Here is a 23,359-nt window from a genome sequence, read left to right as displayed (position 1 = left end):
AAACATAAGCAGTATTGTAACAAAATCAATAAAGACTTCTTTAAAAAATGGTCCACATCAAAAAAAAAAAAATCTTGAAAAAAAGGTCCAAATGGCCAGCCATCTTGATCTTGAGAGGGAAGCAGAGGGGCAGCATTTTAGGCAAAAAGAAAACTGTTCTTCCGAAAGTGAGGGATTCTAAAGATTTTGAGGGTAATTTTCAGGGGAAGAGATTTGCTACCGCCCTGACCTGGTGGGAACGGCAGGCAACATCTCGCTGTCAGGGCTCTAGGACCGAGTCCCAGCCAGCAGGGTGCTTCCAGGAGGACAGAGGAGAGGTCTCTGCTTAGAAGTCTGCAAGCTCCAGTTCACTGGGAAGGGACAAGACTTCTACAGTCCTGCTCTGTCAGATGCTGTTCTTCCTACAAAAGTATTCGAATCTCTCCTTCTTCAGGCAAGGAAGTAAGATTAGTACATGATTATTCAATGCAGATTATTCAGCACAACATTATTGGGCTTTCCTGGTGGCTCAGATGATAAACAATCTGCCTGCAGTGCAGGAGGCCCAGGCTTGATCCCTGGATCAAGAAGATTCCCCGGAGAAGGGAACGGCAACCCACTCCAGTATTCTTGCCTGGAGAATTCATGGACAGAGGAGACTGGCTGGCTACAGTCGATGGGGTCACCAAGAGTTGGACACGACTGAGCTACTAACAGACACATACTCAGTGGAAGAAGTTCATCCCATTCCCCAGGCCCCCCAGCCCCACTGGCCAATTGCAGGCGTATGCCTGGATAAGGTGGTGCCAAGTCTGAGCCCAGCCTGGCAGGAGCCAGCGGCATCTGAGTAAGAAGGAGACACCAGCCTGAAGGGCTAACGAGGAACCCTCCTGAGAGGCCGGGTGTCAGGAGGCCAGATGCACAGAGTCTGAGACAAGCTGAGGCCCAGTGCTCCCCAGGAAGCCAGGGCCTCGGGATGGGAGCTTGGGGGAATTGGGCAAGCTTTCCTAAGGGACTCCTTGCTCCCTGGGGAAAGCCAACGGAGGCGGGAATTGGGTGAGTGACGAGCAATCTCGTGACGGGACCACGCGGCTGGATTCATCTTGGGACAAACACACTCGTACATTTCATAAGAAACTTAGAGGTCCTGATACAAGCGGAGGACTTAAAAGCCCACTCAGAACCATCGCTGTGGCTTCTATGCTGAAAAGGCAAACGCTTCCTCTACTGTGATGGCCAGTTTGGGGAGGAGCAAAGCCAAGCTCCGTGAGTTACCAACATGCTCACATCTGGCTTTGCACAGTCCACCCTGACATCTGTGGGCCCTATCTCTGTAATGTTTACACAATTTAATCAGCCAATGTCTCCATATGGACGAGGTTTAGTTAAAAGCTAATTCACCAGTTGGGAATTTTCCTTCCAAAATATCCCGGTTTAGTTCCTCAGGCTCTCCCCTTGCATGGAGCTCCTCACAAGCCCCTCAAAGTCCAGCGTGAACGTGGCCTTGTTCTCGCAGCCGTGAGAGGCCAGGAGGGGAAGCGATGGTCCTCAGAAGGCGGGTGGGCTAAGCGTGACGTGGAAGATTTAATCTTGGCACAAAGGCATAGACAGGAAAAACCGGTAAAATCTAGAACCAGAAACATGAGTTGTGGTCCCCACACAAGCTTGCTCCATTTGCTGGGACAGCCATCCACACTCACGTGGGACTGTCACCGACAACAGGCCTCACCACGGAGGCTGGTGTGGACACACGTGGATGAGCGCAAGCTGCTGCGAGGGCTGGACCAGGTCAGCAGAAACGTCCCAGGGATACTTTTAGGAGTTTCAGGGCAAAGCTGGCTTGAGCACGAAGCACAGCACTGGGAGGCACGTGCTCTCTGTGTTTCCTGAAGTTATCACTGAACCCCACTCCCTGGGGGTGTGATGTTCATCCTCTCTCTCTCTCTGATGCTGGTAACTGGCTGGGAAGCTTCACATGTGCGCTGTGGGTGCGCATGTGCCAAATTTATAAATATTAAATCTCACGATGTTGGCATCTCCCCCCACTTTTCTGTCCTTGTTTTTTGAGGGAGACATGGGGGCCATAACTTCCCAGGCCCACACACACAAGTCATCTGCTGGCACTGCTCTTTCATAATGATATTTTCTGGGGCTGACATCATCAGGAAAGCATAATTCAATTTTTTTAAATTAGCTGTTTATTACAGTGTGGGCAAGACATGGATATTTCCATGAATCACACATGCACAAGCAGTGAAAACTAAAAATAAAATGAGTTTTCCCGATTGGCCGGGTAATAGTTTAATTGTATACAGTTACTCTGACATTAAAAGCTGCATACCTGGCAAGCTTTATCGAGTAACAGGGACTTTTAAATGTGCCAGTGTTCCTCCACATGTAACACAGGTCAATTGTAAGAGGGATAACCATAATGATTAAATCATTAAAATTTTGTCTATGCTTCACAGAGCATAGAGAAAATTAACTTCCCACCAACCTCATTTTTCTGCTGAACATGAAATAATGATTTTCTGCCAGTATAATTACAAAGTTAACATCTGATAGAGTCAGCATCCGGGGGGGATTATCGCAGGCATGAGTATTAGACCTCATTACCAGCTTGACTGCAAAATTATTACATCTTGTAATTGGAGGGTGAGATTTATATACAGATTGGCCGGGTTTCTGTAAGATTGTAATTACAAGCTTCGTTGGTTTGCTACTTATCACACACTGCAGGAGGAGGCAGAAACAAGCCTAGGGAAGACCATTTCATTAAGCTGTAACCCCATCAGGGGAGGGGCCCTGTAACGTCTCTGTATTTATTAGGCCAAACAGAGCTGTTTGCAGAAAGGGAGACCATTTATTACCGCCTGACAAATGGGATTTCATTTATTTAACCTCGGCGATCTATTTCAGTAAAATGTACAAACGAGCCATCCATTTTATGATTCCAGAGTCAACGCTCAATTATCTAAAGGCTAACCGAGTGTTAAAGTGGCCATCTGCTAGGATGAATTCATTGATTTAATTTGCTCCATGCTGCTGAATGATTCTGGGCAGGCGGGGAGCAGGGCCGCGCCGTGTGAGTGATGGGGGCGCGGGCCGTGCCACCTCCGGAGCGCGTGTGCGCCTGTGCGCGCGTGTGTGCGTGTTTAATCCTCCTCACAATAGAAGCAGGCGATCAATAGCAGCTTAAATTTTATGAGACAGGAGTTAAGTTGTTCTGCCCAAGCCAGAACACCTTTGTTCTCCCAGAACAAGTAATCTCTGTGGTGGAATTAATATTGACAGGCTGGCTTCTTTGTGGCTAATTTGGAGGGCACCCGGGCCAATGGGCGGGCGGCAGCGATAGAGCTGTTATTCGAGTTCATTACCGGAGTCGAATCGATGCCGCAGGCCTCCGCCTCCGCCGGCAGGAGGCCGCTCCCCGCTGTCTGCACCGGTCAGTCCCCACTGGCCCTTGACTTTTTTTAAAGAAAAAAAAACTATTTTGGACATGTAATAAATCAGTAGGTGGGCGTTTCTTTGTAAGGCATTACTGATGCTCTCGACGCTGAGAGCAACGGGAGGCAGACGTGGGAGGCTGGCGCTCAGGTCCCCATGCGGTCCCACTGTATTTCCAGAACATTCTTCTCCCTGGAAGTCTGTCCCCCGCCCCTAGAGAAGGGCCCCCTGCCCCGCAGCTGCCCACCTCTCCGGGGGTCCAGACGCCCAAGACAGGCCTCCCAGAATCAGAAGCTGCTCCAGCACGTCTGACTCTCTCCGCAGGACCAGCCAACGGCCTTGTGCGTTTAGCCGTGAGACCGTCCACTCCGGGGGCATGGCCGGGACACCCCCGGGCTGAGGCGCGCTGGCCCCAGGTCCCCGCCTCACAGCGGCCTTCCACCCCCGTGCTTGTGCTCTTTCCCAGGGCTGGCCTCCCCGTGTCCTGCTCCTATCGGTGCCTCTGCCCTCTCTCCTCCATGATACTCTGGGCGCATGCCCAGCCAGCCTCTGCACCCCACACGCACCACTGCCCATCTCCCCCTCGCCCACTGCCCAGCGCCCTGTCAGCAGCAAAAGTCCAGGAGAGACGGAGTCATGCCTGCGCACTCTTCAGCCTCTGGGCTCCATGGGGTGCCGTTCAGGAGGCTCCACCGTGCTCAGGTGAACACCAGCTTCACACCGGGGCGGAATGAACGGGCAACCAGGGCTTCCAGCAGGCTCAGATACGAGGGCATCCGCAGGACCAGCTGTCCAGAGTGAGACGGGCCACAGAGAACCTAACCTATGGGTGCAGGCCAACAGCACCCTTGCTGGCCAAGGAGGGAACCCCACCTCCTGCCCACAAACACCCAACACCCCGGGCCCTCAGCTCCAGCTCCATCACCCTGGGGCTGCTCCTCCTGGTGCCATGCTCACATCGCTGCAGACAGACGTCCCCATGGGCAAGAATTTGTCAGTCCCCTCCACCAAGAGCATGGGCTTCCCTGAAGGCTCAGATGGTAAAGAATCTGCCTGCAATGCAGGAGACTGGAGTTGGATCCCTGGGTGGAGAAGATCCCCTGGAATGGCACCCCACTCCAGTATCTTTGCCTGGAGAATCCCATGGACAGAGGGGCCTGGCGGGCAACAGCCCATGGGGTCACAGAAGAGTTGGACAAGATTTAGCAACTAAATAGCAGCAAGAACAAAGTAAACTTGACAATTGAAACTTACCTCCACGGACTCAGAATTATCTTATTGATTTTTGTATCTAAAGCAGCTATAAGATGCTCCATCCGTCCATCCTGTTTGCTCCTTGGGGCCAGCTGCTTTAGGCTGTATTTATTTGGAGCAATTGATAGGATGTATAATGTGACCATTTATTTGCACAATCTAAATGGCTCCCAGAAACCACTAGAGCAGGAAACCGACTCCATTGATCTTGCAAATGGCCCACATGTCTGGATGGATTCTTACACTCGCATCATCTCGGCTTTAAAGACAGTGGTCTGAAAAAGACCAACCAACAAACACAAAAATAAAACCAAAAGATGACAATGTCCAAGAAAATAGGTCTTGAGGAACATCAGTTAGGAGGGACTGTGTCATACCTACGGTTTTTCCAGTAGTCATGTATGGATGTGAGAGTTGGACTATAAAGAAAGCTGAGCGCCAAAGAATTGATGCTTTTGAACTGTGGTGTTGAAGACTCTTGAGAGTCCCTTGGACTGCAAGGAGATCCAACCAGTCCATCCTAAAGGAGATTAGTCCTGGGTGTTCATTGGAAGGACTGATGTTGAAGCTGAAACTCCAATACTTTGGCCACCTGATACGAAGGGCTAACTCATTTGAAAAGACCCTGATGCTGGGAAAGATTGACGGCAGGAGAAGGAGGGGACGACAGAGGATGAGATGGTTGGATGGCATCACCAACTCAATGGACATGAGTCTGGGTAAACTCCAGGAGTTGGTGATGGACAGGGAGGCCTGGCGTGCTGTGATTCATGAGGTCGCAAAGAGTCGGACACGACTGAGTGACTGCACCGAACTGAACTATGTCATACCTAGTTTGGCTTCTGTACCGTGTGGGTGGACGCTGTCCACAGCAGCACCCACGGGCATCAGGAGGCCCCCACTCTCTGGTCATCACCATCACAGGGGACTGAAGGTGGAGAGGCCCACAGTCCCTACCTTGGGAAGCCACTGGTCTGGGAAGGATTTGAGCAGGACTGTGAGGGGTGAGAGGAGGCGGACCCTCCTACTGACGCTGAAACGCCTTCTCCAGTCCAGGAGGAGCTGGGGGTTGGCCGGCTGCGGGCCACAGACCCAGAGGGCCAGCAGGAGGGGGCCCCGGCCTCTGAGACCACTTCCTCCACGCAGGTCGGGTTCCAGGGAGCATCCTTGTCAGACGTGTGACCTTTTCTTTCTGTTCTGTAAAAGAAATAGTTGTTCATATCTACTTGTTTTCAGTAATAGATAAAGCAAACTGCAGAATATGTCTAAAATTTCCTAAATATCAATGAATTAGTGTGCATTTCATTCTTTTTTCTTTAAGACCTAAAAACTACAAGATTAATTTATATCCCGAAAGAACAATTTATAATAAACAGTTTATTATATTCAGTTTATTTTATATTTATATTTTAATTTATATTTATATTCATTTTATTATATCCAATTTATAATAAACACGAGTACATAAATGTAGCTGCATCCACATTATCACTTATACCTAATACACTCAGAGTTCAAGAAAGTCATGTTATCTCTTTTTAAAAAAAGAAAAGTACAGTGACACCACACATTGATCAGGAGAAGAACAATTTGTGTTATGTGATTTGAAATTATAATTTTTTAATTCTGTTTCTTTTTTTAAAAAAAACCTTTGTCTAACAGCAAATCTTTTTTCCAAGTTGAAGGCCTGTTGGACCTGTTTGGCTGAATGAAGCATTTTTGTGAATAGCACACCACTCACATTTTATTTTTTAATATAAATTTATTTAATTGGAGGCTAATTACTTTACAATATTGTATTGGTTTCGCCATATGAGCTCTGTGGGCAAGGTAAATTGGTGTGCTTCACGTGACCACTTACTGGTGTGACAAACATGGTCTTCATCCAGCTCGCCAGGGCCCTGGCCGCGGCGAGAAGCAGAGGTCAGGGTGACCCAGGCTTGGAGGGCAGATGTGGAGGGACAATCGGGGAGGGGAGTGGGTCCCCAAGGAGAAGACACAACCGTCACAGGTGAGAGGAGGGGCAGCCACAGGATGGTGGGGCTGGTCCCCAAGGACAGCGTCCTCCCGTGCCCCAGCCCATTGATTTTTCCCAGATGCGAGCTGAGTGCTCATGACGTGCTCGTCATGGGCCGTGTGGCCACTGAGATGGCCATCGCCATCCAAGAGGTCCTGGAAGAACCGCTCGAGCCGGTCCTGGAGCAGCTGAGTGGAGCAGAGCCACCGGGTCATGCGAGCCCTGGAAAGCTGGGCTCTCGGACATCAGAAGCCAGCTGCAGAGAGAAGCCTCAAAAGTGGACCCATACTGATTCAGTAACACCCGCCCTCAAAGCTTCCCAAGGGTGATGGGTCCCCGGGGGGTTGCCTGGAGTGGACACATCAGGGAAGGGGGGCGATGGGGGCCCACACATACAGAACCCAGCAACACCCAGGGAGTGACTCCAAGCCAGGGCCGTCTGCATCACCTGGAGAAGAGTGGTCAGGTGAAGGTGGGCAGATGGGGCCCTCAGGTACAGAACCCAGCAACACCCAGGGAGTGACTCCAAGCCAGGGCCGTCTGCATCACCTGGAGAAGAGTGGTCAGGTGAAAGTGGGCAGATGGGGCCCTCAGGTACAGAATCCAGCAACACCCACACACCAGCTCCAGACCCAGGGCCATCTGGACCACACAGCTGCTTGTACTCAGGTCAGCTGCAGAGCCTCCAGGAGAGTTTATCCATCAGCTATCGATGTGAGCACGTTGAAGGAAGATGTTCAAACAGGGGGCATTGGACTGATCACTCCTCACAGCCTGTCTGGTAAAGGATCCTTCCCTGATAGCTCACTCGGTAAAGAATCTGCCTGCAATGCAAGAGACCCCAGTTCTATTCCTGGGTCAGAAAGATCTGCTGCAGAAGGGATAGGCTACCCATTCCAGTATTCTGGCCTAGAGAATTCCATGGACCATATAGTCCAGGGGGTTGCAAAGAGCTGGACACGCCTGAGCAACTTTCATTTCACTAAGCCACTACAATTTGGGGTAATGTATCACGCAGTACTGAATTATTGGAAAAGTGTTCATGACTTTGGAGACTCAATACTTTGGGCTTCCCTTGTGGCTCAGCTGGTAAAGAATCCGTGTGCGATGCGGGAGACCTGAGTTCGATCCCTGGGTTAGGAAGATCCCGTGGAGAAGGGAGAGGCTACCCACTCCAGTATTCTGGCCTGGAGAATTCTGTGGACTGTATAGTCCATGGGGTAGAAAAGAGTCCGACACGACTGAGCGACTTTCATTTTCAGGAGCTGTCGGTGGATCCCCACGTTCCAACTGCAGGGAGAGTTTTCAACAGGCTTGGCGACCAACCATCAACCAATTTTACAGATTTGTGGTTTGAGATAATAGACCGAGCTTGTGAGCTCCCCTTACACACACCCCAACTGAACATCCTAACCTGGTAGGGAGCTTGTGTGCACCAAGCCACAACGACAGCCTCGCAGAGCAGTTGGGGCACTACTACAGACCTGGGGCTTTTGTGGTGGATGAAGCTTGATGGGGACGTCCCCGCCCAGGATGGACTGGGACAGCAAGGCTGTGGTCAAGGATGAAAACTCCTTCCAGCGAGAATCCTGCCAAGTCTCACCACTGCATGTGTGTGTGTATGTGCGTGTGTGTGCACGTGCATGGAGGCAGGTGTGGGGGGTGCCTAGGATGAGAGAGGAGGGGAGAGCCTCTTGCCACAGGAAACTGAGTTATCAGTTGACAAGTCCTCAGCAAGATGCTGGCCATGGTATTGCCCACAGCCCAGACACAGAACCATCTGCATGGACACTGAGTGGTCTTCCTGGAAGAACTCAGGCTCTCAGGGTAAATCCAAGGCCAGGAGAGGAGCAGAAAAGAACACTGGATGACCATAAATGCCAAAGCAATCCCAGGTGGAAGTAATGATACTAGTACTATCCCACTGATATCAAAGACTGCAAGTAATCTAGAGAATCCATTCAGTTCAGTTCAGTTGCTCTGTCGTGTGCGACTCTTTGCGACCTCATGAATCACAGCACTCCAGGCCTCCCTGTCCATCACCAGCTCCCGTAGTTCACTCAAACTCATGTCCATCAAGTCAGTGGTGCCATCCGGCCATCTCATCCTCTGTCGTCCCCTTCTCCTCCTGCCCCCAATCCCTCCCAGCATCAGAGTCTTTTCCAATGAGTCAATTCTTCGCATGAGGTGGCCAAAGTATTGGAGTTTCAGCTTCAGCATCAGTCCTTCCAATGAACACCCAGGACTGATCTCCTTCAGAATGGACTGGTTGGATCTCCTTGCAGTCGAAGGGACTCTCAAGAGTCTTCTCCAACACCACAGTTCAAAAGCATCAATTCTTCCAAGGAGTAAGCGTCTTTTAATTTCATGGCTGCAGTCACCATCTGCAGTGATTTTGGAGCCCAGAAAAATAAAGTCTGACACTATTTCCACTGTTTCCCCATCTATTTCCCATGAAGTGATGGGACCAAATGCCATGATCTTAGTTTTCTGAATGATGAGCTTTAAGCCAACTTTTTCACTCTCCTCTTTCACTTTCATCAAGAGGCTTTTCAGTTCCTCTTCACTTTCTGCCATAAGGGTGGTGTTATCTGCATATCTGAGGTTATTGATATTTCTCCTGGCAATCTTGATTCCAGCTTGTGCTTCTTCCAGCATAGAAGAAAAGTAAAAATAAACAACTTTTCTTATTAGACTCCCAGAAAGATATAATAGGATATTGCATTCATAGAAGTATACTGGCACTTTTAAGAAGACATGAGGAAGTAGTGGTGGAAATTGAATATGGAGTTGCTGAAATAAAATATAAAGAACACTGTTAGAGACCTCAGGAGAAGTCAAGTAACCCACCTTGATCACAGAGGAAAAATGATGAATAATGAGTTAAGAAACACGGTCCACACACAAGTTCCAGAAAGATGCTGGAGAAAATGGATGGAGGAGAAATTAAAGGCTCAACAGAAGGAAGACAGACTTGCGCTCACCAGACTAGGACATTTCACAACAGAGCTAGAGGTTGATCGTGTGTCGATCTTCCAAAGCCCTTGTCTTTTATCTCATTGACTTCCATAGGTTCTATTGTCTTTCCAGGTTCTGTTCCTTCTTTACCTAGTTTTTATAGACCTTAGATTATTAATTCGAGTCTTTCCTTTTGTTCTGACATGAGCATCTAATGCTGTACATTTACCTCTATGCCCTGCTTTAGCTGTGCTTTTGATGTTATCTTTTTATTTTCATTCAGTTAAAAAATTTCTTGTTGGGGTTGAGGGTGAGATGTATGAATCGTTAGAGCTGAGTTGTTAATTTCAGCCTCTCTTTGCGATTGTCTCTAAATGAACGTCATTAGTGTCTGAAGACTCGCGGTTAGAGCTGAGTTGTTAATTTCAGACTCTGTTTGCGATTGTCTCTAAATGAACGTCATTAGTGTCTGAAGACTCGCGTTTTGTTATTCCGGTCCTTCTGGGCCTATGGAGGTATGCTTAAGGCCCAGAATATGGTGTATCTTTCAGACTGTGTTACTTCCAAGCTGAAGTGTGTTTTGCTGTTGGTGATTCAGTGTTACAAGTCAGGTTGGTTGAAAACACTGTTCAAATATTTTTTACCAATTTCTACCCATTTTTAGTCCAACTCCTGAGAGAAGAAGGTGGAGATGACTTTACTATACTTGTGGATTGTGCGATTTATCCCTCTCGGTCTTGCTTCATGTATTTTGAGACTCTTGTTGAATCTATACACATTTTGGGTTGTTTCGTTCTTTCTGTGAAACAGCTCTATTGCTGGTAAATATTCCTCTCTATCCCTTGTGATGTTCCTTATTTTGAAATTCAATCCTGATACTAATACTGCCACTTCAGCTTTATTTTCTTTCTTTTGATATGTATTTATCCAAACTTTAGTTCTAAACTGTGTGTGTTCTTATATTTAAAGTGAAATTCTTGTGTACAAGATGCAGTTAGGTCTTACTTTCTTTTCCAATTTAATAATATCTGCCTTTTAATCAGTGTTTAGACTATTTCCAACTAATCTAATTACTGATACAGTTTGGTTAACTCTACCATTTTCCAAATTCTTTTCCATATTTTCTATTTGATATTTGTTTTCCCCATTCCTGCTTATTTTCTATTAATATTATCATGATTTAATTTTGTATCTTCCATTGACTCAGTAGTTCTGTCACCTATACGTCTGTGTCTGTCTGCTATCATCTGTCTACAGTGCGTCTCCTTATCTGTTATCCAGCTCTTGCTCTGTCTCTCGTCTACACTTCTCCAAGCATCTGTCTGTAAGGCATCTGTTTACCTGCTATCATCTGTCTACAATGTATCTGTTTTATCTATTTATCTTGTATCCATCTCTCAACTATCATCTACACCTCCATCTTTCTGTCTATAAGTATCTATCTGTAAGGTATCTAGCTGTCTATAATCTATCCATTAATATCATCCATCTATCTCCTTCATTCCTATCTTTTGGCTTATTATTATCATTCCTTAAACTAAAACAAATTTTATAAAATTTGATTCTTTTCATGGTTGTTATCAAATTACAATATACATTCTTAACTTTAAATGGGTCCACTTTTCTTGTAAAACATTGAAATCTTGCAACATTAAAGTCTACATTTCTCCCTTACCCCTTACATTATAACAGTCTGTTAAATACAACTTCATGATACAATTTTATAGTTTCTTAGGCAATTTTATGATTTAAACAAAATCAAGAGGAAAAAAAGCAAAAAAGGCAGCATTTTTAATTTATGCACATACCCACCACTCCTGATACTCTTTATTTTTGATGTTCTGGTGTCATTCTTTATCCCAAAGAATTGTCTTCAGCATATTTTGTAGTGTAGAAGGCCTTCTGATGCTGAGTTATTTTACTTATATCTGAAAATATCTTTATTTTGCCCTCATCCTTGAATAGTTTAACTCAATGTAATATTTAGGGTTGAACAGTTATTTTTTCCAGCACTTTAAAGATGCTGGTCCGTCTGGCCTTCGTGGCTCATAATGAGAAGCAGCTATTGAATAGCTATTGATTAGACTAATTCCTCCCCTGATCCTGCATCATACTGACCAGCTTCGACACATGTCTGATGGGTTGTTACTGAACATTGCTTGGTTGGATGGTAAAGTGTGTTATATTCTTTTAAAGATTACTGTGCTTTTCTTGCTTACACTTAAGTTTTTGGAATGAGTTTGATCTTTGGAGGATTCCTTTGGAGCTTTGTGGGGGAAGTCACGGTGGTCCACAGCCTGGGGCTCAGTTGGCCCCCTGCGGACGTGACTCCCCATGGGCTCTGCCTGATGCCTCAGGCCTTACTGAGTCCCCATCCTGGCAGGTTGGCCACATCTGTGCAAGGCTGGGGAATTTCTCAGCCCACTACTGTCTGAGGGTCTTCCCTTTGTAACCTTCATTTCTGTCTTGACAAGAGAAATCTTGTCCTTGCCGGTAATATTCTTCAGTCTCATTATATCTGGGAGAGAACTTCTCTCTATTCATCTTGCTTGGGGTTCACTAGGCCTCCTGAATTTGAGATGTGTTGTCTACTAACTCTGGAAAATTCTTAGTGTACATCTTTGAATATTACTTTCATTTATCCTTACTCTTGTGTCGTCTGCTCTGAACTCTGCCATATTTTCCGTTTTTTTCTCATTCTGTGATACTTTGAGTCATTTTCTAAAACGTCTTCCAGAGATCGTGTGTAATAACTTGAGTTCTAACTCAGTCTCTAAACTTCAGTGTGACCGGCCCATTGATTCTGTTTTGACTACTGTGTCTTTCATTTCTAGAAATTCTACTGGTTCTTTGTCAATTCAGCATGGCAGTTTTGATAGTCTCTTGTTACTTCTTGGTATGAATCTCCTTTTGTTTCTTTGATCATATTACATACATTTATTTCATATTCTGTTTCTTATGATTCCAATATTTGAACTGTGTGTGGTTTCCACTTACTGTTGGTTGTGACGGTTCATCTCCTTTGCTTATTAAATTTTTATTCTGAGCCCACGTCTCACAGAATTGCATCTGTGGGACCCTCCAAAGCCATTGCTGTTGTCTAAAGTGTCGTTCTCTGGAAAGGACCTTGAGTGGCTGAATGAACAGGATCTTCCCCCTGGTCCTTTCTACTAGCGTCAACATTTAGAAATGGGCAGCATGTTCTAGAAGGCATGTTTCTCCCATCTGCCCTTTGGGACACCGTTCCTCAAAAGTACTGACTTGGCAGGAGCCTCCGATATGGTCTCCCCCTACCCAGACCTCGTCTCCTGCCCCACCATCCCCACCATGTCAGACCTTTTAACAGCCAAGTTCTAAACCATCAGGCATCAGCAGACACCGTCAGGAAAGCACCAGCTCTGGGCCACGTTGCCCTGCAGGAGCAGATGGCCACAGGCATCTTTGTGGGTCCTCGTGGCGCCGTCCTAGGGGACTGTCCCCAGGCACCGGACGGGAGCATGGCCCTGACATGACACCCGGCCAGCATCTCTCCGCTGCCCCTCTCAGACGCTTTCCCAGAGAGTGTAACTTCACCCCGTGTTCATAGACGGTCCTCACGAGGGGGATTTCTCTGAATATTCAGTCTGAAATAACACCGGAAAGGCAAGTCCCGCAGCTGCCCAAACTCCCTGGTTTGACCACATCTGTTTTGGGCTCAGTTTCACGGATGCTGTGAATTTTCTGTAAATGCACAAATATCTCCCTACACATCCCACTTGCATCATCTAGCCAATAACTGTTGCATTTTTAGAAGTTAAAAAGCAATTTTAAATCTTCGTGGGATAGATTTAAAGTTGTCTCAATCATGTGCCTAAGATGAATTCAGAACTATGACAAATAATGCTTATATAAGTAACCAGTATAATGAATGCATTTCAAAAGGAAACAACCAGAATAAGCTAAAATCATGATGTAAATGTGAAACAGAATATTGCATGTGATTTAGAGTAAGACTAACAAAGAAAAAGCAATCACCATTCTGTAAAACTTTTGTTGATCAGAGGTCTGGCTTAAATTTGGGTTAAATTCAATATAAATCCACTTAGATGAGCCATTTTAGCGATCAGCTTTCACTTTGTATTTCTTATGATAGCTCCCTGAGGAAGCAAATTTCTTGCCATTTCACATTCAATGTAAGTCCACTGTTCGGGAAAACATGGATAAATTGGCCCATCATTCTGTAATAAAATATCTCATGATTTGTTTATCTGATCAATGAAGAGTGTATTCTCAAGCTGTTCATCGTTAATGGGCTCGCTGCCCTAAAATGGTGAATTATTGACTCTCAGAGAGTCAGGAGGGGCTGCAGACTCAGATCGGATTTCCTGCTGGAAACCGACATATTGCAGTTAAATTGCTGGAGCCAAGAATGCGTGTCCTCTGCGTCTCACACCACAGCAACACCTAAAACACAAAACCACTTCCAACGGAGAGTTATTAAACTAGCTTTTTTAAAAAATACATCTTGACACGGAATCGATCATTTGAATATGGCAAAGCTATCAACATAAGCACAGAAATACTTTGGTGGAATTTTAAAGGCCCGACTCCTGCACCCCAGGAATTTATTTTTGTCCAGACCATGTTAAATTTTAAAATGCACCTACTTGTTAAATCCTTTATTGACTCAACAAGTTTTAATTGTATGCTGACTGTAAGCCAGGAACTGGATAAACGATTAGGGCAGAGCGGTTGAAGAGACCGGGGCCTGGCCCCAGGCGGCTCTCAGAGGTCTGGGTGTGCTGTGTGTGAGCTCGGTCCTGGGCGATTCGGATCAGAAGGTAGATCGCACGCCGGGGGACAGAGGCACCACTCAGGTTGCCTGACTCGTCAAGACTCCCCGTGATCCGTGGGCTCAGCAAGGCCTAAGCCCCCATCACCACTGGGACCGCCCTCCTGCCTGGCAGACGCCCGGATGCAGTGTCCTCAGAGCGAGTGCAGGAAGTGGCCCAGCGTCCACCCCCACCCCAGACCCCGGAGCCAGAAGCGGAGGCGACCCAGGGGCAGACCTACCCTAGATCTGTTTGATTCAGAGCAAACGTGGAGGCCTCTTACATGCTACAACCGGGCTAAAATAATTTGAGACGCAGTAAAAGATTCAAAGGTGAATGTAGGCCACGTTTAAGATATTAAGCAGTTAAAATAAGGAGCACAACACAGGGATGCTTGATGGAGTAACTCCATAAGGAGCAGCGGCAAGCTTCCCCAAGAAGCGTACAGTGGAAATGGCCGGCGTCTCCATAAATGAGTGACTTGATGAGATTCATCGTGAAGATTCTGCTTCTAAAAGGGACGCATTTGTGAAAATTGCTGGAAACAACACAGGCCTGAGAGAATCTAGTTGAAGCCTTTAAAGGCATGGGTGCCCGTGGACCCCCTCCCCCTGGTGCCAGCCCGGCGAGGTGAAGGTCCAGATGGAATACCTGGGTCATTCATCCAGCCCGAGGGCAGCCTCTCGTCCATCACCAAAGGGTAGTGACGGCCAGAAAAAGCAGCGTCTTGGGTAAAAAATGGTCAGATTTTAAGAACATTTAAAATCTTGCAAAATACTTGTTACCTCTAGATTGCTTTTACTGCTAAGAATCCTAAACCTCTCTGTGGTCATTTCCTAATATCTAGTATCTTCATAATAAGGATCCCACAAATGCAGCATCTGGTCAGTGGTTGAATCTCAGATGGAGACAAGCAAGTTTATAGTTAGAGAGGAGGGAACAAAATAAGACAGCAAGAGTGAGTGAGAGGGCGACAGAGAGACAGACATAAACAGGGACAGACAGACAGAAACAGGGACAGACAGATGGACAGAAACAGGGACAGACAGACAGACAGAAACAGGGACAGACAGACAGACATACATAAACAGGGACAGAGAGACACAGGGACAGACAGACAGACAGAAACAGGGACAGACGGACAGAAACAGGGACAGACGGACAGAAACAGGGACAGACAGACACAGGGACAGACAGACAGACAGACAGAAACAGGGACAGACAGACAGACAGACATAAACAGGGACAGACAGACACAGGGACAGACAGACGGACAGAAACAGGGACAGACAGACAGAAACAGGGACAGACAGACAGACACAGGGACACAAAGATACACAGACAGAAACAAGGATAGACAGACAAGCAGAAACAGAGACAGACAGAAACAGGGGCAGAGGGAGACATGGGTGGTCAGGGGCAGTGTGCTGGTTTCACCCCAAGCCTGTTTAGGAGAGGATGTGGGACGCAGACTCAGAGAAGGCTGTCTCTGCAGCCACCCACCTCCAGGCCCCGACGTGCTCAGGTCCCCTGGGAGCTGAGAGTGGATTTACCATCTCAAGAAGGGAAGAGAAGGCAAGAACCCTACCTCAGGCCAGCTCAGACAGCCTCTTCTGCAGAGAAGGGTCCCTGAGGTCATCAGGACTGCACCTCTGGGTGCAGTTCAGAAGCAGCTACCACCTCTGGGAGGGGAGGGCAGCGGGAATGCCCTCAGACGGTCACCAACTACCTGGAGCAGGAAAGCCCGATGCTTCTCACTGATATGATCTCCCGCCAGATAAGCAGCTCCTTTGTGACTGATTCCTGCAGCTTCAGCCATCCCCCCACCCATCACAAGACGAGCGATCACATTCCACGGTGGCTTGATATAACAGCCACGTCGTCTCAAACTCAGGTAACAGAACAGTGCGTGCGGTCACCTTTGGCAGCAAAGCCCAGCGACAGACGCTGCTCTCGTGGGCTCCTGAGCACGCCTCGTCAGTCGGCCGGCGGATCCCGGTGATACGGAGCCCGCTTTATAGTCACAGCCGGCACTCAGTCCCTGGGGGCCCTGTCGCCAGGGGATAAGGTTGTGGAAGCTCTTTTGGTGTCATCCCACTGGAGATGTTATCCGATGCTTGACCCTAAAGCAAGAGAAACAAAGTGATAACAAAATTCAGGTTGGGGCAGGTGCAGGCAGGGGAAGACGTGATAATCCATCAACTCACCTGTGGAGAAAGTACCCGGGAAAAACAGTATTGATTTTTTTTACAAGCCAGTGCACAGATTTGTCAGACAGGACGATGGCGATGTCAGCCCAGGTGCACAGGCTCGGGCAATGGCAGAGCAGCGGCGGGGGTGGGGGGTACCTGCTCGGGCTCCCTCGGGCCTCAGGATGGTCACCAGCTTTAATAAAGGAAGAAGTGTGCTCAATTCCCACCAGGGCAGGTTAGGGCGTTAGAACAGAGGGCATCGGGTTGGAAATGCACTGAGCACCTCCCCAGGGAGACAGGGGCTCCTGTCTCAGGACTCATGAGGTTGGCGGCCTCTTTGACATCACGTGATTCCCCGCATCCCTGACTTCACCAAGGCTGCCCAGCACACACATGCAGAAAATTGCCTGCTAAGCTACTTCTAAGGAAGAATTTTGAAGGACAGATAGAATCTTGAGGGCACACCGGGCACACGCCATGGCCTCAGCGCCAACCGCATCCCTGACGTTCCTGAAAGCCCGGGAGATGCTTCTGCCGAGGGGTCACAGGAAGGTCGCCAAATCCATGCAAGGAGCCGTTCAGCTGGAAGGCTGCATAACTAATGGACAACTTCAGATCCCAAAGAGAGTCTGCTGGACTGTGTTCTCTTCCTGAGGGTCCACTGAGGGGGGGATGCGACCCAGTTCAGCCTCCCAAGCCTCAGGTGCTCAGAGCGCAACCCAGAAAACACCCACCGAAGCAACATGAATACGTGGGACATCGCAGGACAGGAGTCCATCCACGCTGTTCACGGTATTGGGGGAATCTAAACCCAGCATGCCCTCGAGAGTCTACCCATCCTTCAAGATTCTTTCTTAGAAGGAGCTTAGCCGATGATTTTCCACGTCGGTGTGCTGGGCAGCCTTGGCAAAGTCAGGGATGCTGGGAATCACGTGATGTCCAAGAGGCCACCAGCCTCAGAACACGAACGTCATCCTGATGAAGGACCACAGGTAGAGATCCGCAGACGAGGTTCGAGGGCTGCGTGGAGGCCGGGAGAAGGCTCTCCTTTTCTTCTGGGTTTGTTCTTTTGCTCACGCTCAACCTGTCTTCCTGAGCTGTGTGTCTCCTTTAGAAGCCAAGTCACAGAAAGTTCCCACATGTCATTTCTCGTGGGTAGAGCTACAATCCCGGTGACAGTGGGTCCTCAATAAAAACGTGAGTGGACAGTGCTTCTACTGTTATATATATACATATATATACATGCACACATATGTACACATATATACACTAACATCAAAGTGTCTGGAAATCTACTCACACTGAGTCATTTTTCATTACCACAGCTGGGTGTCACATTTTCACATGCCCGAATTTGTCCTTTTATAGGAATACCTGAAACACTGACGGTATGGATGGAGACCTCATCCTCCCAAACTCATTTGTTGAACTCCCAGCCCGGATGTCATGGGAGGCGGGCCTTCGGAGACGATGACGTCTTGAGGGTGGAGCCTCAGGGATGGACTTACAAACAGAGCTCGCTTCTGCTCTCAGCCGCCCACCCTCGGAGGACGCCGGGAGAAGCTGGCGGTCTGCGACCCGGAAGGAGACCCACACTAGAGACAGAATTATCCGGTGCCTGCATCGCGGCCTCCCAGGGTCTAGGACTCCGAGAAAAAAGCGTCTGCGGTTGAAGCCGCAGTCTGCACCATTTCTGCTGGCAGAAGCCTGAACTGGGACAGCTGCTGCATCCGTGATCATTATCTATGGTGACAGCAAAGAGAAGGGAACCCTCAGATGCTGTACCCTGGGGCCCGGGGAGCTTCACTGCCTGTTTGACGGTCGGGACCCCTGAATGGCAGCCCCATTTCAAGGCCCTCCAGAGCCTCGCACCAGCTGGGGGGTCATGTTCAGGGTGCCGGGGCTTCAGGACCCCAAAGCCGCAGACCTTGGCATTACTCAGCAGTGGACGAATAAGTGACGGTGGGTGGCCTGTCCTCTTTGAAAACCCATTTGCTGGGACACAGAAGGCAGAGGTTTGTGACACCACTCACTGGACAGTCCTGCCCCGAGCTTCAGCCTCCTCAGAAACCGGATCCCAGCCAGCGGGCAGGCTGGGACTGTGGCCGCACTGGAGAGCTGGCCGGAAAGGCCACCGCTACCCGGCTGGGGTCCAGGCCTGAGATGAAGCCCCGCCGGGGCCCACGTTCCGTCTTCGCCGTCACTGGACGGCAGTGTTTCTGCGGACCGGCCCCGGGCTCCACCCTGGCCGGGAGGGTCCCCTTCTCGTGGGTTCTGTTGGCAGCAGACACCTCAGAGCCCTGCAGAAATACCTTGGACTAACGACAGGAACAGAGCTCAGTTTTACTGCACAAAATATACTTTATAACCCAGTGTGCAGTGAGGAACGAGCTCCATGAAGATAGAACGGTGCACTAGCCGCTAGGCGTGCCGCAGAAGGGAGCGCTGCTAACCGCGGAGGGAAGCAGCTGTGCGGAAAGGAGTCCCGCGGGCCCACAGCCACCGCGCCTGCAAGCCCGAGCCTGTCCCCCAGAGGACACGCAGCGTCCCCGGCGGGGCCGGCCTTCTTTCAGCCTCGGGGTCCAGGGACTCGCTCGGTCACTAGAGGGTGGTTTTCCACCGTCTAAAAAGGCACAGCCATGGGAGGAAGACTAGTGTCATATGATCTCACTTATTTGTGGACTCCAAAAACAGAAAGCGACACGAACGCATTCACAAAATAAAACAGACTCACAGACACAAACAGACGGGTGGTTACCAAAGGGGAAGTTGGGGAGGGATAAATTAGGGGCTGGGATTAACAGAGACACACTGTTAAAAGGAGCGCGTAGCCGGGAAGCATGTACATTGCCACAGTAAAAGACACAGCCAGTGGAAATTTACTGCATGACGCAGGGAGCTCAAATCCGTGCTCTGTGACAGCCGAGGGGCCGGATGGGTGGACGGTGGGAGGGAGATTCTAGAGGGAGGGGACGTGTGTATACCTGTGGCTGATCCATGCTGATGCATGGCAGAAACTGGCACAATATTGTAAAGCTATTATCCTTTGGTTAAAAATAAATAATTTTTTTAAAAAAGGAAAGGCGCCAAGTCGCAGCAAGTGTGACTGTCCCACGTCCCAGGAGTCTGTCTCACAGGAGGGTGGGATGAATCCCTCACTCAGCCAAGCCATAGGAGAAATTCTAAGGACAGATCCCACCAATTCATCACTTACGATGCAATTTCTTTGACATTCTGGTCAAACACACTGTACGTGCACTGGTATATTACATCTCTGTTAGCTTCCTAGTATGGCTTTTGAGTCAGATTTGAGGTTTTTTAATTGTTTCTCTGAAGTTTACGATGCACCCCATTAAGAAAGTCACCACCAAATCTATCCAAATCACTGCCCATCACCTCCAAGTCTTACTCTGTAATTCTCCTTTGGTCCTGTTGTCTCTATGCTCAGGCTGTCTGCTTTGTCTCTAGAGAGCTATTTGAGTTTTCTCTAATTCTTTAAAACAGGACAATACTTGATGTATTAATCTTCGCCTGGACTTCCTCACTTCCCTGAGTATTTCTGAGACTGTCCATAGAGTTGTGTGTCTCAATATTTTGGGTTTTTTCCCCTTTCTTTTGTTTAGTAGTATTTCACTGAACGGATGTACCAGTTTTATCCAGTCACATGTTGATGGATATTTGGGTTGTTCCCAGTTATTAACTACCACAGATAGAGCTGCTACGAACGCTTGTATTCACATCTTCGTAACAACACATGTCCTTTTTCCTGGGTAAGTGCCCACGAGCAGAATGGCAGGGTCAGGTGATCGCCTTGCGTCTGTCTGACGTCATAAAAGCACTGTTTGCACAACAAAGCGAGTGCACTTGACACTGCTGGAGCGCACGCTTGGAGAGGTAAACCCTGCGCTTTGTTTTAGTGTTTCTGCGTGCGTGCGCTCAGTCGTGTCTGACTCTGTGGCCCCATGGACTGTAGCCCTCCAGGCTCTTCTGTCCATGGGATTTTCCAGGCAAGAATGTTGGAGTGGGTTGCCATTTCCGTTTCCAGGGGATCTTCCCGACCCGGACAAAACCCAGATAAAACCCAGGTCTCCTGCATTGCAGGCAGATTCTTTACCACTATACCATAGGTGTTCTTAACCACAATTTTAAAATAATGTGACTATTCAATTTAAAAAAATGAATATGATAATAATGTCACCTTTCTTAGATTAATCATTATACTATAACCTGGCATCTATGATTGATAGATATAAAAATTTTAGGGGATCCATAAATGCTCTTACATAAATAAACTCAACTATTTTTTATCACAGCATGGCCAGGCATTTAAATCAATAGAAAAAACAGTTTTCACTTGATTATTTTATTAATTAATAAATTGTTATATGTGGTATAAAATGAAAAAGAAATTAACCTTATTAGACATTCAAAGAAATTTCACCTGATTGATAGAAAACAAAACCTAATAAAAATTTAACAAGAAGACAGAATATAAAATTGTTGCCAATAATTCTGAAGTGTCACATTAAGACTTTCGCTGTCATGAACTGAGACGGGCTTGGTCACTCCAGGTCCTGTTGTGTGCTCGAGATGCATTTGAAACACTTTAAGACCTGCTAAAATGTATTTCTCTTTCTCCAGTCTTCTCTGATGCAATTCTATTACCCTTTTATTTCAAGGACAAAATGTGACTGCTCTTGTTTAAAAATTGCTCTGGACAGGACTGTCTACAGGCACCATTGCCTGCTGGCCGCCAGTGTGGTACGGTTTGTGCCAAAAACCGAGACACGAGCTGTCCGTGGAGTAGGTCAGTGGGGAGATGAGACGTTATATGTACACGCGTGTGAGGCGTGTGCAGCCGACTGAAGCAGGAAGGACTGCCTTAGGCGGCCACAGAGGGTGACTGTGCCACACTTTCACGCTGACATAGCACTAGAGTGGTGGTACCAGTATAGTGCGGAAATGTTATTTTCTGTTGCTCAAAAATGCACTAAGGGATGTTAACCAAAGACAAATAATACAAAACTCAAGAAGTTACAGAAGTGTTTTCTGAGGGGTGGTCACACGCTGTATTCTAGCTGTTCCTACTCTTCCCGAATAACACTTGGCAGAGGGCGCTCTCGACTCCTAGTCATCTAACGTGCTTTAGTGGCATCTCAGTGGTTTTAATTTGTGTTTCCTTAATATTGAACCAGTCACTCCTAAAATAAATCAATCCTGAATATTCACTGGAAGGAATGATGCTGAAGCTTAAGCTCCAATTCTTTGGCCACCTGATGCAAAGAGCTGACTCACTGGAAGAGAACCTGATGCTGGGAAAGATTGAAGGCAGGAGGAGAAGGGGACGACAGAGGATGAGATGGTTGGATGGCATCACCAACTCGATGGACATGAGTTTGAGCACGCTCTGGGAGATGGTGGAGGACAGGGGAGACTGGCAGGCTGCAGTTGATGGGGTCACAAAGAGTGAACACGATTTAGCGACTAAACAACAATAAACCCAACGATATTGATCATCTGATTGTGTGCTTATTTGCTGTTCGTACATCCTCTATGTTGAAGCTCTATTCAAATCTTTCATACTTTTTAAATGGGGTGTTTGTCATTTTACTAAGTTTTGAGAGTTATTTACATATTCTGGATACAATGCAATATAAGATGAAGAAATATTGTTCTCAGTCAATGGTTCTGTCTTTTTTCATTAGGCTATCAGTTTCTTTCAAAGAACAGATGTTTTCATTTCTATGAAGTCAAATTCATCAAATTTTTACTTTATAAAATGCTTTGAATGTCATAGCTGGGGAACCTTTGCCTAACTCAAGGTCACCAAGGCTTCTACAATTCCTTCTAAATTTTGTATAGTTTTAGTGGTTACATTTAAGTCCGTCATCCATTTCTGTATGATGTATGGATCAAAGTTCATTTTTTTGCATGTTGATATTCAGTTGCTTCAGCACCACTTCTTAAGAAGTCTGTCCTTCCTCTGCTGAATCGCCCGTGTGCTTGCTGAAACCCAGCTCTTCACAAGTGCCGTCATCATTTTCTGGGCTCTATTCTGTTCCATTTATCTTGTGGCCTAACTTGGTGCCAATCAGTCTCTTGATTATTGTAGCTTTACGTCTTGAAGTTCGTCCTTTACTTTCAAAGTTGTTTTGACATTTCAAAGCACTTTGAAAATGCAAACTAATTTTAGAATAAGTTTATCAGTTTGCACAAAATAGCCTGCTAGCAGTAATATTGGATCCTTGGACCCCTGAATCTGATATATCTCTCTATTTGTTTCGGTGTTTCTTAATTTATCTGAGCAAAGTTTTATAGTTTTTAGTAGGTCTTACACATTCTGGTCATACGCACTTGTCATTTTTTGAAATCGTAGTTTCCAATAGTTTATTGCAAGGATATAGACTAATGGTTGATGTTTGTACATTGAAGTTGTATCCTGCAATCTGTTAAGCTACTTTCCTAGGCTTTCTTACACAGGTGATTACATCATTTGAGAATAAAGATAATTTTACTCAGCACTTCTAATCTAAATGCCTTTGTCTACTGTATTTGTGTGTGTGTGTTTAATATCCTGCAGTGGTTAAATTGCCCAATACAATGTTGAAAAGAAATAGCAATAGAGATATCTTTTTCTTCTTACTGACCAGAGGGGAAAAGCATTTAGTATGACATCATTTAATATGTTAACTATAGTTTTT

Source organism: Bos grunniens, chromosome 20 (assembly GCF_055505025.1).
Source record: "Bos grunniens cultivar Pamir isolate PY7600 chromosome 20, Bosgru_T2T1.0, whole genome shotgun sequence".
Taxonomy (NCBI): Eukaryota; Metazoa; Chordata; class Mammalia; order Artiodactyla; family Bovidae; genus Bos; species Bos grunniens.
This window is presented reverse-complemented; position numbering follows the sequence as displayed.